Source organism: Sceloporus undulatus, chromosome 4 (genome assembly GCF_019175285.1).
Source record: "Sceloporus undulatus isolate JIND9_A2432 ecotype Alabama chromosome 4, SceUnd_v1.1, whole genome shotgun sequence".
Classification (NCBI taxonomy): Eukaryota; Metazoa; Chordata; class Lepidosauria; order Squamata; family Phrynosomatidae; genus Sceloporus; species Sceloporus undulatus.
Window position 1 is genome coordinate 244,367,505 of NC_056525.1, and position 15,583 is coordinate 244,383,087.

The 15,583-nt window shown below is 40.5% G+C and overlaps 1 protein-coding gene across 4 annotated transcripts in view; it reads right to left on the bottom strand.

Moving 5' to 3' along the window:
- SLC45A4 (solute carrier family 45 member 4) overlaps positions 1–15,583 on the bottom strand; it is a 119,905-nt gene that overhangs the window by 59,390 nt on the left and 44,932 nt on the right. Inside the window, exon 2 of one of the 4 annotated variants that reach the window (XM_042461979.1) lies at positions 7,039–7,168. The exons of 2 other annotated variants lie outside the window; for them this stretch is intronic. The gene's annotated coding sequence lies outside the window, so the exon portion shown is untranslated. Of the gene's footprint in view, positions 1–2,453; positions 2,589–7,038; positions 7,169–15,583 lie in introns of those variants that run through there. One more of the 4 variants, XM_042461981.1, reaches the window with a different exon arrangement.

The following is a 15,583-nucleotide window of genomic DNA, read 5'->3' on the forward strand; positions in this document are numbered from 1 at the left end:
CCTTTATTTATGAAGCGCTGTAAATTTACACAGCGCTGTACATGCAATCTTTTTAGTTAGACGGATCCCTGCCCTCGGGCTTACAATCTAAAAAGACATGACACAGAAGGAGAAGGAAGTGGTGGAGGGAAAGGGTCAGAGGTCCAGCAGTTCTTCTCTACCTCCAAGGCCTGGACCAAGGCAGATGGACTGGAGGGAGGGCTTGGCTTCATAATGGATGGTTAATCATTTTCCAGGGAAAATACATACTCTCAAGTAGGATAATGCATATACAGTACATAGCAATACAGGAAATGGTTTGATAAACAGGCACCAAAAGAACATCAAATAGTAAGCGACAATTATGTAATGCCTGGGAAGGCTTCTCTGAACAGGATGCAGCTTTCTAACACCAGCAATTGTCCATCTCAATTCATATTATAAAAGATATTCTACCAATAAATACTGTATATTCAGGAGTAGCTGTGCTGGCTGTACAGCAAAATACATGAATAAATGTAATAGCAGCTGGCACATGGATTATTGTCACTCTGTTGTGCAGCAGGCAGCACCTTGCAAGTCATTTGACACTCTGTACATATATCACACCACAATTTGACCTACATTTGCCAGAGTGAACACAGGCTAGAAAGCAGCAATTGGATGAAGTTCGTTGCTGTGTGTCCATTACATGCTTGGAGACAAGCATCTCTTCTCACTACACACTTACTACAGCAAGGGGCAGTAAAGCGCCAGTAAATCTAAAGTTACGTGTTAGGTGGCTTTCACTTATCTTTCTATTTGCATAAAAAAACAAGGCTGCTTAGATGGCAGTCTCAAGTAGTTTCCCATTTGAGCATTGAACAGGCAATGCTAATTCGTTCTCAGGCCATGCTCTTGTACAGGGACAAGGAATGTGTAGCCCTCCAGAATATGGTTAGACTGCAATTTCCTTCAGACACTGCCAGATACAATTATGAGGAATCATGGGAGCTGCAGGCCAAGTCCACTTGGAGGGTCATGTTCTGACCACCAGTGCTTGGGTTTCCAACTGACAAATGGTTTGAGACTGCTGAACCCAACAGTACCTGCACATTTTCAAGTTTTCTATTCTGGAAATGGACAAAGCCAGTCTAAAGCACAATGCTTGCTAGTTTTAGCAGACACACAGCTGCATAGTCTGTTCACTTGCATCCCACTGACACGGGTAATCCATTCCGGATCCCCTGCAAAACCGGAAACTTGCATATAATCAAGACCCATTGGCTTGAATGGTCGCACGCTCCTATGCATAGGCCATTTTAGCCCATGGGGCTCGCCCCTCCGTGAATAATCAAGACCATGGACTTCAAGTTCGTGAAAATGGAAGGGTGACTGTAGTTTTGAGAAGTGAAATTCAGCTTTTCAGTTAAAAATATCTGAACACAAGCTTTAAATAAAATTGAGATGCTAAGACTGTTGAGAGTAAGCCAGTATGAGGCATCTAATGCTTCCCTTTTTTGTTTAAGCTGTGCCAATCTCTGCCTCAATTAATATGCAATACAGTATATGCATGTGTATATTGGCACTGGACTCTAACAGAATGAAAATCATGGTCCCAGTGCTTTAGTTTGTACCTTCACCCCACTCCATGATTCTGGAGGTAAAGTTCAGAAATTTAACATTTAGATTACCAACCTCATTCATTACTTTATGCATCTGAGAAAGCAGGCTCAAGTCTATGAAAGCTCATGCTACCAGCTTCTTTCTTTCAGTTAGTCTCAAAGATGCTACAAGATCCTTTTGAATACTGATTTCCCAGACTAACACAGCTATGTTTTTGAATTTCTGCTCTCTTTCCAAGCTGGAATGTTACAGCACACACATATGTTCAAGCCTATGACTTTCACAACAATAAATGCAAAGATATGAAATAACCTTGCACAAGCTTGGGCCATGAATGTGCACAAGCAGATTTCTTTGTTGTTGATTTATTCTTGTTTGGCAATCTCCTCTGAAACAAGATATGAGCAAAGCAAGCAGCATGTATAATTGCATAATTGTTGCTAGACATTTCTGATAAGTGGGAGAGGGAAGAGTCAACCTGAGTCAATGACCGTATATTATTAAAGCCACCACACCTGTATTATATAATTATATAACTGGGCTGTCAATTATATAACTGGACTGCCATTACTGAATGTGAGCATTCCGTTAGGGCCACACAATTCATATCCAAACCCAGCCAGAATTCACCTTGTATACAGGCAAGTGAATTGCAAAGGGGCCAGAACCTTCACCGGGATGTAAACACAGTTTTCCCTAAATGCAGATACTTAGTTCTTAGTGGTTGAAGTGTGGATCTTATCACAGGGCAGGCAACTATGACCCAGTCTTCAACAGAAATTGACACCAAATCATAGTTTTTAAGGCTAGGAACCTGCTGTTGTAACAAGAAATGATACCAATGTTCATGCTTTTTTTAACCAGCTTACCACAGAAAGTGCTGTCAAGATGATAACATTTGAAACTCTGATGCCCATGCCTGAAACCTGCAGAGTTGTTTCATGTGTGCCTCACACCTGGTTAGAGAGGTTAAAGTTCTCCTCTTTAAAATCAGATCTCCAGTTCACATCACAAGCAGCCTCTGAAGTTCCCTCAGTTTCAAAAGCAGTTTTCCATGTGGCAAAACATGCTGCTGACTGAGAAACTTAAATCCTAAGCCCTTTGAGAGCACGTAAACTAGAAGCATGAACCAATATATCAAGACTCTATTTTTAGAATGTGCCAAGCCACAAGACCCTTTCCAAGACACTACTTTATCTGATAAAATCATATTACATCACTAGACAGATATGCTTTGTAACATGTACAAACCAACCATTGTTCTTTGATGCAATTTTCCTCATTCCAGGTACTGTTACCAATGATTTCAAAGCTGGACAAGAAGAAGAACTATTGCTGGGATACAAAATAGCTATTTCGATATCTGGAATGAAAGCTCTGTTAAAGAAACTAGTTGGTGTTGGGATGACAGTATCTTAATAGATAGTGGAGACACAGGAAGCCAGAAAGAACAGATAACTAATTAATATTTTCTTAGTATCAAAAGCTATGGCTGATCAGTAAGACTGAATTCAGCAAACTCCTAAGTTTTCAGAGAGTGAAGGGATATGACAATTTTATCCAACACTAATCTAAAACCCAGAGGAGTAATGCTGCCTGATGAGATTTCCTTTCCAAGCAATAAAGTCTCCTGCAGTCTTGGTATATGGCAATACAGTGAAGCGTTTAAAGGTGACAAAGAGCACAAACAGAAATAAATAAAAGGGGTAGCCAAAGATTCTCATTAAAGGTTTAGGTTGAGGACTGTTCAACCATCATTCATACAAGTTAAGATTGACGGAGTCTATCAACAAATACTAGGCATGTTCTCTACATGGAACCTTCATGTTCAGAGGCAGTCTGAACAGCTTCCTTTCTGTGGAAAAAAGCTGAGTACAGGTGTGGGGAGGAAGAGAACAACAGGAGACACTACTTCGGGTGCTTCCTGGGAGCATCAGGTTGGACACTGTGAGAAGCAGGACAATGGAGTTTGCTCTGATCTTGTAGGAATCTGACATGCACAGGACAGCTGGGTTCCTGATATAGAAAATTACTATTGATCCTTCCAGCCAAAGACCAAATTGAAGTTGCTAACCCCCTAAGCTTGTAGAACTCAAACTGGCAAATTTTTAGTACATCTACTGACTGGCACATACCTAAGCGGGTCTCCATTATGAGAGGTTTCATACAGAAGGAAACTTAGGACAGAGGGCCAATAAGCAACAGAGGGCTGTTTTGACTGCATTGTACCTCTATGGGGTGCATGTAGTCTTGTAAAATTTGACCTGTTTCTCAGTATCCCTATTTAGTACCCTTTCCTCCATGCCAAGCTAGGACCTGCTGATCTTGCATTTTGCAATGGGAGAAGGATGATATGCACAGCTGTAATATCATGCCTGTTCACATCCGTAGATAAGAAAGGAAATTAATTTTCACAATCTGGTCTTGATAGCAGATGAAAGTTAAGAAGCTCAGTCATACCATCTGCCAACTGATAACAGTGAACACAAACATTGAAGGAGGACCATGAGCATAAGTGAACTTTGTAAGAGACTGAAAGTTAAAGGTAGACTGCACGATCAGTTCACAAACTCACAGGCCAGATAATTTTCATAAACAAGAAATCTAGAAGGAGGGGGTAGAAAGCAAGATACACCTATTCTCCCATACTGTACTACAACTGCCACCCAAAAACAAAGTTTGGAAAAGACTGTGAAAAGTTCTTTCCCACAACACAAGCATAGCTCTTTGATTCTACTTTAATGGTCATGGCTATATTTTGTGGAATCCTGGGATTTGTAGTTTGGCAAAGAATTCTAAAAGCCATATGAAACTACAAATTCCAGGATTCCACTGGACAGAAACATGGCAGCAAAAATGGAATCAAAGTGCTATAACTATGTGATGTGAAAGAACCCTTAGATTTTGGGTGGCAACTCCATGGCACGGCAAATGGGAGTTGTAATCCAAAACCATCTTTAATATGCCACAAAACATTTTTGTTGTTTTTGTTGCAACAGGCTATATCATGCCTTCCTCTTAGAGAATTCCCTAAGGGAATTTCTTTCCTACTATTTATTATTTTCAAAGCGTCTGCTTGCTTTCTCTTGCTCTGTTATTACATCCTTTAATAAATACCTTTCTCTGGATTTGGATCATTGTTTTCTGATTTTGACTCTCTGGTTTTTGGAATGGATTTGTGACAAACCCTGAGGGAGAGTTGTCCTCCTATGCACATGGTCCACCTAGTCATATAACTTGGTTTTTAAGTCCCGAGGAAACAAAAAAGTGAGGGAACAAGTTGGGACTTGATCAGTTAGAGATTACGATATCGGTGGCAATTTCCCTTACTTCCAAGTGAAGGTGCTTTATATGAGGAGATGATCACTCACTCCAGGCAAGCAAGAATGTGTGGTGGTAGCTTTTAAAGTGGTGGAGGGCATGTTGTCAGAGGGCTATATTAAAGAGTTGCCCCTTTAACAGGCATTGCTCCATTTTTACATGTGAGTTTAGAATAGGCCCTCAGAATTGTGGCCGTTCAGCTGCTGTTGTATTGTAGCCCCCATCATCTCTGGCCAGGCCTAATGCAACTTACATTTCAGCAACTACTGGAGAGGCATTCCCAAGTCTTGGCCTTAGCACTTACAGAGAATTATCCAAGAGATGCTATTTTTCTGCATATATTATTATATATCATTCCAGGCATCATGTCTGGGGAGGGGGGGGAGACATAGTTTCATATTACTGGAATCCTCTTTGGTGTCTTCACTGACACTATCAGCTTTTAATGTGAGAGGTTTTCGTCCAGACTGTTCCCTTTGTTCAGTTTTCTGCAACCTCATTATTTTACAGATCTGTTAGAAAAACAACTCTCCTTGGCTACTTTAGCCTGAACTGAATGCAAGCTGCAAACTGTTTAGTTGCTTAATGTTAACATACACAGAATTTTTACCAATTAGCCATTATGGAGGCAAAGAATAACTGATCAGCTCTCTTTAGCAGTAATAGAGATGCTACAGTTCTCAGGAGGTTGGACATCTATGCTATAAAAACCACTAAGCATGCCACTTAGAACTTGGGCCTTCTCTCACAGTACAGAATTACAGCATTATAATTCAATTTTAACTGCCATGTAGAATTCTGGGATTTCTAGTTTGGTGGAGCACCAGAGACAATGGTTTGAACATTAGGCTGTGGAGTTTATCAGACAAGGGGAATTGGAAGTATAATCTGATGGCAATCTGAACGCAATCATGGGGTTTACCGTTATTGCGTGATAAACCACTACACACAAATTCGGGCAATGGGAAGTCAGTCCGAATGCAATCATGTGGTTTCACGTTATTGCATGATAGACTGCTACATGCAAATTCGGGCAATGGCATGCTATTTTCGGGCAATTGGGAGCCAGTTTGAATGCAATGCGTATTCATGTAATTGCGCAAAACTAGCGACTTTAAGTGAACGCGTTCTGGCCCCACTTTCTTTTCATTCAAATTTAAGAGAAATTCCTCCTGTTTGATAAACTCCTATGACTTTGGATATCTGGATTCAAATCCCTGCTGGATGACCTTGAGCAAGTTACACTCTCTCAGCCTTAAAGGAAGGCAATGGTAAGCCTCATCTGAATAAATCTTGTCAAGATAAATCCATGATAGATTCACCTGGCACACAAAAAGAAAAAAAAATAACAAGGTACTTGAGCTCACGGGCTGAGAATTCAATGTACTCCTCCTTTAATTGCAAATCTGAGGATTCCAAAGGCTTTTGCCACAGCCATTCAAGTAGAATCACAGCGCTATAATTATGTAGAGTGGAAGGGCCCCTGATGTTTTAAATTGGCATCATCTTGCCCGCGGTGTCCACTTGTGTTCCATTCTACTTCCATTCTACTCTAAAAACTAGCACAAACTCCACACACATCGAGATTGCTACATGCAAACTGTGAAAATCCACGCAGAAGGGATGTATTTTTATAAATTATACTGATCTGTATACCTTGTATGTGCACATTTACTTGATACTCCTACCCCCACCCAAACTGTCTCATTCTACAAACTAGGACAGCTGTTGATATCCATGTCGGCATGAGAGTAATTTTAATGGTGTCCTTTGTGAAGTATATCTGCTTGGTGTGATAACCACTTTATCTGACTATCACCAAAACTGCAGCAGCAAGAAAAACTTCGAACAAAATTAAATGAGCCAATATGTGCTTATGTTATGTAGTAGGGTTTGTTTTTTTAATGCATAAGGTAGCAACTTGTGGAGGTCAGCTGTTAAGGGCTCTCATTTCATGCTCAGAGGAGGTTACAAAGGAAAATTATCAGTTTTTCTATATGTAATTATCAGTTACTCCATACTGGCAAGACAGTAAAGCTTTAGAAAAATTGCAAAAGCACTAATTTTTATCAGAAGGTTAAGCATTCTCAGACAACATTATTGAAAGCAACCCATTGGGTGGCAATTTTTTACCTGTCATTCAAGCAGTCTAGGCATTAACACAGCTGGCTTCCCTTCCTCAAGCAGTGCAAATGGAGAGGCACAGTAAAGAGTCTGACACAGGCAACTTCTATAGTGATGAGAAGGACAAATCTCTGTGCATCTTAAATGCAAAAGGAGGACATAATCAGTGTATACATGGCTCATGGCAAATTAAGATAAACCACATTAACAAGCCTACATATATTATAGTTATACACATTTAAGATTTTTTTCACCTGTTAAATGTGAATGTTCACCATAAAAAAAAGAGGGTTAAAGTCTCCTATGAGTTCAACATTCGCAGTCACAGAACAGGCTGTTCATCTCTGCATGATCCTCCCTGTTCATGCTTTTCTTCCTCCAATGTATATTGAAAGATGTTAATTCTGGTGATTCTCTAAATTAGGTACAGAGGGAATAATCTGAATGATCCCAGTACAGAAATCCAAGAAAACTATCAATTCAGAGGAGACTCCCCGCTCCATTTCTGTAGATATCACTGATCTGGGCATGCCTCCTCCCAGTTAAAAGGAGTGTGGTGATCAGTAACTCATGCAAGACCAAGGTTGATAGGCACCTCTGGAGGCAGTTAACTCTTTTAACATCTGAAGGGTGCATGAGAAGAGCATGCCTTTTATTCTGTTTCAGAAAACAGTGTGCCTCAGCTATTAAAACTCTATAGAGCACTGCAGTAGTGCTAACTATGAGCTCAGAGAGTAAACAGTCAAAACCTCTTGGGGAAAATTTTGTAAGTGGCAAAGCATGTGCTTTAAAATGGATATTATAATGACTATTCAAGGGTTTATTTCTAGCAATTCCAAAGTGGTTACGCTAAACTGAGAGAAGGTGGCCTTTGCCAAAAAAACAAATATTGAAACAGTAAGGCAAACACATGTGTCTCAACCTTTACATGTAAGCAATAATGTAAAAAAGATAAGCACTGGAGCAGTGCTGTAGGCAGTTATGTAAGAGACTGATGATATTTTCAAAAAAATAATATTTCAAAAAAGTTCAACTAATCAAACCAATTTATTCAAACACATTGTCAAAGGAGCATAAAATTCTGTTTTGATATTATGCACATACCCATTCAGTTGTAGGGTTAAAAACAGATATTTTGCTTTCAAAATTAGCACTTCAGTTCACTTAGTAGACTTTCACAAATATAATGCAAGGTAGATGCTTGTTTCAGCTACTGGAAAGATGGCTCCTGAATAAACTATGAGTACCTACTGCCACTAAATTGAGCACTAAAGTCAGAATCATCCAGTCCATTGTATTCCCAATCACCATGTACAGATGCGAGAGCTGGACAGAGAAGGAAGCAAACAGAAAGAAAATCAACTCATTTGAAATGTGATGCTGGAGAAGAGTACTTAGGATGCCATGGACAGCCAAGAAGACAAACAAATGGGTTCTTGCACAGGTCAGACCAGGGCTCTCCTTGGAAGCAAAGATGATCAAGTTGAGACTATTGTCCTTTAGCCACATAATGAGAAGGCACAGGTCTCTAGAAAAAACAATAATGCTAGGAAAGGTGGGGGGGGGGGGGGACTGGGAGAAGAAAGAGAGGAAGACTACAAACCAGATGGATAGGGGCAAGGATCTGGGCAAGGCAGTGGAAGATAGGGATTCTTGGAGTTGTCTCATCCACGAGTCGGAACCGACTCAAGGGCAGCTAACAACAGCAATTACTGCTATGTTAAAAAAGCAATAATCAGAAGCTGAAAGGTTCTTTTTTACAGAAAGGAAGAGCCTATTTTCCTTTTCCTTTCTTTCTCCACAACAAACAGGAATGGGGCAAGACTCCAACCTCTTTTGCTGACTGTAGGCATAAATGTTGCCATTTGCCTATTTCTTTAAATCTTGAGAAATTACACGCAGAAAATGCTGCATTTGCCGCTCAACCCTGGCCAAAGGAACCCTCAAAGGGAGAAGTAAATGCAAAATATTCCAGGCAGAAATCTTCTCAGATGTGGCTGAGCCTTCCTGTACAGAATGCCAGTACAAGAGTTTCCTCTATTAATTTTTCAGCTTGCTAGAGTACCATCTTGAATGATTTCCTCTCAGACTTGCCTTGTTTCAGCAGAACAGTAGACTGCTTTGTGTGTGAGAGAGAGTAGGTGTGTGAGGAGAAAACCACTATTACCTGAAGCACTTCAAAGGCACTTATGAAAAGACATTGGACATCTAGGGATTCTATCTGCCTGAAGACATTTGCATCAGAAATACAATATTGTTGGGATTCACTTGATGCTCTGCCTTTGCTCTGTGGTAGTGTTGGCCATAGCATGCTTCCTCCCTGCCAGAGTTAGGATAGATTGTGCCAGCTGTGGATGACCCTGACATTTTACAAAAAGGGCTGTGGAAGGTAAGGAAGGAACAGGTACTCTTATCCTTGCCCTCACTCCCCTGCAAACAAAACAAAACAAAACCAGGAGATCAGAGTGTCATTCCAAGCTAAAAACCACAAGGCTCAAGTTCAGTCCTTATGTGTTGCAGACATGCAGAGAGCCAGAGATGAGGCAGACTGAACTGGTATAGTAGGGAGCCTTTGGGTGGGTGGATAATTTACTCAGAGTACATGCACCCACAGTACATACATGGTACACAGTACATGCACCCATGCATTGTGTCTGAGTTCAGTTTCCCATCCTACCTTCCAGGAGAGATATTAAATAGGCCCTTGCTTGCCATTTCCTATTTTTGAAAATCATTTTCAAAACTAGTCTGTGGGTGCTTCGCTCTATATCTGGCTGGGGCTGATGGGATTTGCAATTCAACACATTTCAAGGGCCTGAGGTTGCAGAACACAGCCCTATGCAATTTGGTCTTATGTCTTTGCTGGCAGCTGGTTGTGCCCATTTGTAGATATTTTAAAATCTTAATAGCACTTGGCTGGCAAGCCTGCTGTAGCCTGATTCTGGCAAAGGATTCTGGCAGGAAGAACATCAATCCCAAATACAAAAACCCATTACATTAGTGTACCAGATTTCCACACAACTGACTGACATAAAACATTTATAATATAACATAAATCATTTATAATATAATATATTTGTTTGAATGTTTTTCTTTTAAATACTAATAAACCACTCCAAGGAAATTTGGAAGCTGGGTGGGAGAAACATATTGTAAATGAATTTGTCAAGACCACAAGGCTCAAAATCATTTTTGATGTCGCTGTTGTAACTGTAAACCAAGTATGGCACTCATGCAATTCTCCAGATGTTGCTGGACTGCATCACCCAGCATTCCTCCCAACTGTTCCTGGACCTTGAACTCTAAAAGTATATGGAAGGCTAAAAAAATTCCCACTCCTGCAGTATGCATATCCCTTGCTCTTGAGCTGATAGCTGTTTTCAGCACTATTTTTTAAAAAAATCTAGAACCATAACAATGAGGATTCACGCTTAACTATAAGGGGCACTTTTGGCAGCTGCCAGTCTGACAACCAGCATATAATCCAGCACCCTGACATCACAACCATAGTGGTTTTAAAACAAATTTAGATTTCATTTTAAAACCACATGAATACAAACACGTGAGTGCTTAACTCTGTCTCAAATTTAATCCATAACCACCAGTGAGCTTTCTTTCTTTTTCTTTTTTTAAATGCTAAATGAAAAACTGTGTGTTTTTAGGTAATCTGACATTAGAGAGTGAGCACCATACACATGCTATGTATTTAATGTGAGCTTCCTTGTGGACATAAGGACTAGCTATCACTATTGTTGTTAGGATCCAGAAGATATTTTTATCCTGTTATTAGATGACCGCCTTAGACCATCTTTTCTACTACTTTGTGGTAGTCTCTGCCCTGCTTCTAGACAGTTGGTTTTCAGATAAGTGGCCTTAGGGTCCTCACATGTGGCACAGAAAGGCAAACAGAAACTGTTCACTTCACAATTACCCCTTTATCTCTAATCAGATATAATTTTGTAGCTGCCTTACTACACCAAGTCAAGTTATTTGTTCATCCAACCCAGCATGATCTACTATCCATGCCTTTGCAGTGTTGCTGCCCAGAAATCTTTCCTACTGCCCTATTCTTGGGATGCTTCCATTAGAAATAGCAGGGATGGGACTTGGGACCTATTAAACGACACACCCAATAATACCTGGATCATCTTATTTGATTATCCCCAACAGCAATAAAAGCTATTTATTGCTAATCAAAATACTTGGATTATTATACTGAGCAATTAGCATGCATGTCTATTCAAGTTGCATGTGAACTAGAAATATTGGTTACTTGAATGGCTTTTCCCATATAATCTGGCCCATAGCACAAGAGGATTTTTCTAACAGCACCTTCAGTACCTCTTGCTTTGCCAAGAGCACAGCTGTGGGTCAAGTGGGGGACTGGAAAGAGAACCTCAGTTCAGCTGGAATTGGCAGCTGCAACAGTTTCAGAGGCCATGGTGGGAACTGGACTGTGCTGCTAGTGCACCAGAGTAGGAACATGGCATGAACCCCAGTCTTGAGGGGAAAACTGAGTCATGATTTAAAATTTTGTTTACACTGGGATTATAAACAGCAGAGGGATATCTGGCACTTTTTCCCTGTATATTTTTTTAAAAGGGTGTGTACAGACTTCCCCCCCCCACCTTATTGCTCATCTTGCATGTAGTTATTGGTAACTTTATGCATGTTATTTATGCTAATGTTCATACTGTCATTCCATGTTCATCCAATAGTTGTTTTATTCACATTGATTTCTTTTACAACTGTTGCATCATATGGACTTTGTTTACACAGATTTTATTTATACATGTTTTGCAGTCATGAGCCAAAATAACCTATAGGCACCAGATCCCATCTGTTCTGGGAAGCTAAGCAGGAACAGTTCTGCTTAGTACTTGGATGGGAGACTGCAAATACCAGGTGCTGTAGGCTATATTTCAATGGAAGGAACTGGCAAAACCACCTCTGAGCATGCCTTGCCTAAGAAAGCCCTATGAAACTCAAGGGATTGCCACAAGTTGACAAGTGACTTAAAGCCACGTGTACATGCACACACACACTCCAGGATTTAGTAGTCAGTAGCATACAAATGCTGTTCTATATCTGATGGTTTTCTGATGAAGCATGCATTATACTCTTTCTTGTATGTCAGCCAACCCTGTTCACTGCAATTGGCATTTATAGCTGAGTCCACAAGGAAAAGTACCAAGGCAAGACAAAGCTGTCAGAAAATACTGGTTAATGTTCACAGCCCACTTTGCATTTGACATACAGTCCAGACAGGGGAGGTATAGCTACATTGACTATATCAGAGTTTTAACACAGAAATGGAGAGCCAGCATGGTGTAATGGTCTGAGTGTTGGACTGGGACTCTGGGAGACCAGGATATGAATCCCTACCCAGCCACTGAAACCCAATGGGTGACCATGGCCAAGCTGCACTCTCTTAGCCTCAGAGGAAGGCAATGGCAAACCCCCTTCTGAACAAATTTTGCCAAGAAAATTTGTGGTACATTTGCTTTATAGTTGCCATAAGCTGAAAATTACTTGAAGGCACACCACCACAACACAATGGGTTTACTCAAAACATTACAGGTGGTAATTAATATAGTCAATCTAGTCTTTATATGCAACTCAAAAATGATTTTAAATGAATCCCTTAAGACTACAACACTACTGTAGTAACACCTAGTTTTTGCCCTCTAATACCCTTCTGCACCTCTGAATGATAGAGAAGCAGTGATTCCCAATAACTGAAATTCCACAAACTATTATTTTGTTAGTGAAGATGGTCTCTTCAAATCAACACAAACTATATCTGATTTGAATACAACATCTCACAAACATAATTCAAATTTGCTTTTACCAGCTAAAACATCTAATCTGAAGCGAACCCCCTGTTGTCTGATGGCGTCATTGCCTGCACTCAAAAGTTACCCCAAAAGACAAACATCCCAACATCATATGGCCTATTTCTGGGACTTTCAAACAGTTTTATCAGTTCTGGCTGAGAGAAACATTTTCTTGTAGGCATTGTTATGGTATAATCATAATACTAAGTGGAGAAAGGAAAAGCAGCTGTCTGAATTAACAACTTCCTCTGCGGCCTTTTTGAAACTGAAAGGAGACCAACTCCAGACCACGTGACTTAAAGCACTGCATTGCAGAGTAGAGAGCAGTACTTAGATAATGTTGGCAAACAGCATACATCATCATACCCCACAGAATTAAGAAGCCAGGAGAGAAGAGGGAAGACAGGTACTGCCTTTAAACAGTGACCAACATAACCAGCTTTGTGAACATGCCACAGGAGATGAAATGATACAAATGGGGCCAAGAGAGAAATTTTACAGTGTCTCAAGGTCCCTGTTGAAATTCTTAAAATGGTTTGTGCAAACACAGGCAGGCTTTCTATTTGTATCACATGTTCTAGCAGGTTCATAACAGAGGAAGCTGTTAATTCAGGCAACTGTTTCTTGCTGCTCCACTCAACAGTTTGTTGTTTTGTTGTTAACCGCCTTTGAGTCAATGGTGACCCTGTGGATGAGACATCTCCAGGACTCCCTGTCCTTCACTGTTCTACATAGTTCCTGCAAAGTCATACCCATGACTTCTTTAATAGAGTCTACCCATCTAGCATGTGGCCCTTCCTCTTCTTCCTCCCATCTTTCCTAGCATTGTTGTTTTTTCCATTGAGTCATGCCTTCTCATGATACATACAAAGTACGACAGCCTCAGTTTTGTCATCTTGGAGATTTCTGGCTTGATCTGCTCTAGGACCCATTTGTTTGTCTTTCTGGCTGTCCACAGGATCCTCAGCGTTCTTCTCTAGCACATCTTGAATGAATTTATTTACTTCTATCTTCTTTCTTAACTCTCCCACTCTCATATCCATACAAGGTAACAGGGAATACAATGGCTTGTATGATTCTAAGTTTGTGCTCAGCTGTATATCTTTGCAAGTAGCAAACATCTATTACACTGTAACAATGCCTATTAGAACTGTAGCAGGTCTGTAAGTCCAGCAGTTAAACCGCTCCCCCAAACCTTGGTTCTAGACTTAGCCCCAAGCCTTCTAACAGCATTCTGCTGCATGGACATGTGCAGAATTCTGTGTTTACATAACACTTGCACTCTTTGATTATACTGTATACTGTCCCCATAACATCTCAGAGCCCTGTTCCAATCCCTCTTCCCTTCATCAACTAGGTTAATTATTCTAGTATTCACCTCAAGGCATTAATATCCCAAAACAATTACAGTATGTGAATGAACCTATTATGGTTTTTGCAGACAAGCAAGACATCTGACTAGTCCTGGAAACTGATAAGAATGTGTTTTTCTCAGTGAGAACCTTTTTCAAGGATTCCAGCCAATCTTCTGGAATCACAGCACTCATTCTACAGCACGCCAGGCTATCATGTTTTATTACTGGCAGATCCTTCCATTCTTAAAATGTTTACTTTCCTGAGAGAGGAAGGAAAGAAACTAAGATTGTATCAAAGCAATGTCTGGTTTATTTTGTCTTTCTGTTGAAGAAGTGCATGTATACATTTAATAAATTATCTTTTAATTTTTTTTAGTGATAACACCATTACTCAAAAGTATGGATCAAAGGGTGGAGGGGGGCAGCTCATGCTCCATGGGGTATTTGATGTTCTAGCACCTCCCTTTTTGGACCACCTGTTGCTGCAGAATGGGTGGCTGCGGTTACCATCCTCGCCATGGAGATAACAGTGTTTTAATTCTCCCTCTCTTTCTTGTTACCTCCAGAAGGAAGGAAATGATCTTCTGCCCTATGAACTCTATGGTACAGAAACATACTTTGACATCTTTGGGAAACAGAGAGCCAAAGCACTGGTTATCAAGTTTCCACAGCTACTACAACAGAAGTAGTAAACCAGGCAGTTGTGCACCCCCTCTGGTGCACTCCAGTGGGGCCAGTGGGCCCTTCTTGACTCGAGATGTTGCCTATCCCTACTGTAAAATATGAGAAAGTTCACATGGTTTTGTGTTTAGAGAGAAGAACACAAAGGAACCCATGCTTCTCCAAATGACCATCTCTAGCCTTTTGGGACACATGGACAGGGGACCTATCAACTCTTCTATGTACTATCAGTGAGGGAATTTCAGAACAGAACCTTTGAAGAACAGTCCTAAAAACAGACTGAATGTCTCTCTAGTTCAGTCTTCAGCTGTGGCGAGGCAGATGGTACCTCTGAAGCAGACCACAAAGGCAACTTTCCTTGGCTGTCTGACTAACACCTCATACTGAAAGATCACTGTCATGGAGATACTCAAACTCTATCACCCTCTACCCAGAAAAGACTATGAGGCTGAATTATCACTGGTATAGCTCAATCCATGCTGTTTGGGAATCATGGTCTTCACAGTGTTCATTACTCCTCTTGGAACTTGTGTAGAGTTTGCTGGATGTTCACTTTTTAAAAAAGTTGTACCCATGGCCAAAGTTCCAGAAATCATTATTGAAGAAGCCTTAAGGATATCATGTGCTAACTTAACTTTCAGTAAGAATCTCTATTTAATAAAAAGAACAATTGTTGGTGCC